At 40.6% G+C, this 4005-nt stretch overlaps 1 pseudogene; it reads left to right on the top strand.

The window, feature by feature from the left end:
- Window positions 1-1871: 1871 nt before the first annotated feature.
- LOC119037384 (14-3-3 protein beta/alpha-like) lies at window positions 1872-2583 on the top strand (annotated as a pseudogene).
- Window positions 2584-4005: the final 1422 nt, after the last annotated feature.

The raw sequence follows: 4005 nt of genomic DNA on the forward strand, positions 1-4005 counted from the left end.
CCATATCTATATAAATGTTTTTAATTCTTTTATTTATGCTTATGTGATAAAAGTATAACTCTAAAAGGCAATAATGATATCTGTATGCAAAATAATAGCCTGGAATATGATAATCTGTTTTGTTTCTAAATATAAATAAATAAAAATTGAATTAAAAAATTAAAATGAAAGATTTATTTCCTGAAAGTGTGGGCCAAAAACGTGGGTGTGTGATATACATGGGCAAAATACAGTATTTTATCTGTAGAACTGTATGTCAAAGAATCTTTAGACTTAGTCCATTCCAAAGTAGCAAGGACTGCTCCTTGTTCTCTGAGATGGCCAGGCAGAGGCTGGACAAACATCAGGAATGCTGCACGGAACTCTGGCCTTGACTAGGTAGCTAGAGTCAAGGAGTGCTATCAGCTCGAAGAATCTGTGAATGGCATGGAGATTGTTCTTAAACAAGCAATTCATCATTTCAGTGCTAAGGCTCACTTGGCTAAGCTAGTCTTCTCACTATCTGTCAATATTTTCCCTACTGTACTTTACTCCCACCTCTTCCCTACATGGACACAACTTATTAACCATATGGACATGACATTAGGCAAACCCATGCTTTGACTTCTTCCTCTTCTTTTTAAACCTCACAATTATAATTTAGACTTCCAAATGGCTTCCTTAATTACAGGTCTGAGATTGGAGACAGTAAGAGGAAGAGGGAAGGTAAAGGGCTGAAGGTACCTCAATGCAGTTATGAAATGGGCAAAAAGGGTAGTTTCTGGTTTTTATTCATCCTTTAATTAATTCATTCATTTTATTATACATTGGTGAGTGCCTCATTTATGTCAGGCTCAGCATTGGAAGTACAAGAAGTGAGCAAAACAGCCACTGTCCTACCCTCATGGAGCATAGACTCCGCAGGGACAAACATCTACTTCCCACCAAATCTATAAAATTCTCACATTTTCACCTGTGTTCCCCCTTTAAAACTAGTGAAATGAGTAAGAAAAATGGAAATTAGACATAAATAACACACCACTTTCATCTGTTGCAATCATTTCATCTGTTGACGAGCATCAGAGGGTTGACAGACACCATGTGGTGGAGGCTGTGGGACAACAGGCATTCCCAGGTATAGCTGCCCTGAATGCAGACTGGTCAAGTTACTGGTCCAGGGGGTGGAGGCGGGGTGTGGAAGGGAGATTTGACAACATTCAACAAAATGACGTATGCTTATAGCTCTTTGACCTAGCAAATCCATTCCCGGCAAAATCTCTTTAAGATAGGCTGGCAAAAATAAAATAAGATTTATGTACAAAGCTACTTATTACAGTATTTGTTGTGATATCTAAAGACTAGAAAAACAACACAAGTGTTCACCACTATAGGACTAGTTGAAGAAACCTTGGCTTAGTCAAATCCACACAATGGAGAACTATGCATTATAAAAAATTAAAATAAAATAATAAAAAACAAAAATGAGGGCCATTGCTACATCCTAGTATAGAGACATTTTAAAAATATATTGCTAAAAAAATCAAAGTGAAGAATAATGGGGGTAGCATGATACATTACATCTTAAAACGTGGGAGAAATGTACATATGCCTACTATTTAACATGTCGAATGTGAGGAGAGACCAAAACTAATAAAAATTGTTACATATGTGGGAGGGAAGGAACAGGCCATGAGGAAGGCAATATAAGCAAGATTATCTGAATGGACTTTATTTTATAGATTAGGCTTTGGTGCCATCTGAACATCTTATAAGATAAAACTTAATCAAAAAAGAAAACTATAAGTGAAAGTGGGGTGGCAGCCACATCGCGCTGACCCCTGAGTGGGTCTGGGTGGGAAGATAACCCCATGTCCCTCGGTCCTCCAGCAAGAATGACAGCGGGTAAAAGGGAGCTGGCACAGAACGCCAGACTCCTGAGCAGGCCAAGCATTATGACGATGTGGGTACAGCCAGGAAGGCTGGTGCAGAACAGGAGCACGAACTCTCCAGTGAAGACAGAGACCTGCTCTCCTTCGCCTGCAAGAACGCTCTTCCTGGCATGTCCTCTCCAGCACTGAACAGAAAACGGAGGAAAGAGAAGCAGCAGCAGGTAGGCTGAGCACAGAGGCAGAACTGTGGGACAGCTGCAATGATGTTCTGTAGGCGTTAGACAGCTACTTCATTCCCAATGCTGCACAACCAGAAAAGGAGGTGTTCAACTTGAAAATGAAAGGAGATTATTTTACATGTCCTTCTGAGGTGGCATCTGGAGACAGTAAGCAAAGCACTGTGGCAACGTCTCGGCAGGCTTACCAGGAGACATCTGAAGTTAGTAAGAAAGGAATGCAGCGTCCACACCCAGTCCAACCTGGCCTGGCCTGAAGAGACTGAATTTCTCAGCCTTCTACTATGAAATTCCAAACACTCCCAAGAAGGCAGCATACTGCAAAAATGGCATTGGATGAAGCAATGGCTGAATCGAAAACAATGAATGAAGAGCCATACACAGACAGCACCCTGATCATGCATTTGCATAGGGATGGTCGCCCTCTGGATGTGGAACATCAGGAAAATGAAGGAGATATGGGGGAGGGAGAGAACTAATATCTATTGTGTTTTCTGACCTGTTCAATGTCACTCTGTACCTTCCACATATATCCCTTTGAGTGATTAAAAAAAGAGAATTGTATGTCAACTTTCTGATTTTTTCACAGCCTCAACCTAGCAACAATAGTCCAAGGGATAAATAGCAGGTATTTGTATCTCAAACTTAGTTTGGTCATGTAAATGGCCAAACTTAATTTGGTCATGGAAGCCTGAAGTTTTTATTTTTAACATTTACAGCATTACTGAGCACTTAATTTTCTCAAAAAAACTGAACATTGTGATAATGGGGTCTTGTGACTCAGAAGAACTCTTAGTGGTAGAAGAAAAAGAGACCTCAATTATCTATAACTGTTGAAAAACTCTAATCTGATATCGAAACAGTCACTGAAATACAGGTCCATTGTAAAGTTGTACAGAAAGTTACAGAGCCCTGGCTGGGTGGCTCAGTTGGTTGGAGTACTGTTCCCTGCACCAAAAGGTCCAAGTTTCAACCTCTAGTAGGGGCACACATGGGAGGCAACCAATCGATGTTTCTCTCTCTCTCCCTTCTTCTCTCCCTCTAAAAGCAACAAACATATCCTTGGGTGAGGATTTCAAAAAGGAGAGAAAATTATAGAGATTATATCTTGATGCCGGGACTTGGCATGAGACATGTATTATTTTGTATTTGTGTTTGTTCACAATTTTGCCTGTCGTTCAGGGCTTATAGACACTTGACCAAGTTCAGACCATTGCCACTCAAAAGTTCATGACCTCAGATGTTCAGTGTTTTTCTTTGAGGAAACTCAAAGTCTAAAATTGAAATTCTTTGTGGCAGATAACTGGTTATAACACCATGAGAAGGTCCAGTGCTCATATAATCATAACACTTGTGACTGAAACCCTGACCTAAAGCATTACTAATCTGTGACTTGTGCTTTAGTCATGGAATCTTTTTTCTTGTAACCATGAGCTAAAGAAGAAAGAAAGCCACGCATCTTATGAAGGGCCTTAGCTGTCTTCTGGGTACCTTGAAGAATCATGTTTTGCAGAGGTTGTCTTTCGCATGAGGAATACTCAGTCTAGATTCTTCCTAACTTGGGGCTTTTAAACTTTGAAATCTAAACATTCTTTCACACTCCTCTTTTTGATTGTTCCTTTCTCTCTCCCAACTCCCCAACTCCACACCCCTCACTCTTTAAATTTAGGTCCTTCTGCTTCTTAACCTTTTTTCTTTTGGAAGTCTGTATTTGTCTTTTGTTTATGGTTTAATACTCTATGGGCAGGAATGAGGGCCTGGGGGGGACAAGAAGGGAAACTGGGGAGCACTTTGGTGAGCAGGCCCGCTTCAAAGAGTTGAGAAGAGCTTCTAGCACCACAGCTCTGTCTTCCTCCAGTTCTCGGGTCCATTGCTGCTGTTCAGTCACACCAAGAAATGAA

Source organism: Artibeus jamaicensis, unplaced genomic scaffold (genome assembly GCF_021234435.1).
Source record: "Artibeus jamaicensis isolate MK-2021 breed Jamaican fruit bat unplaced genomic scaffold, CSHL_Jam_final contig_793, whole genome shotgun sequence".
Lineage (NCBI taxonomy): Eukaryota > Metazoa > Chordata > Mammalia > Chiroptera > Phyllostomidae > Artibeus > Artibeus jamaicensis.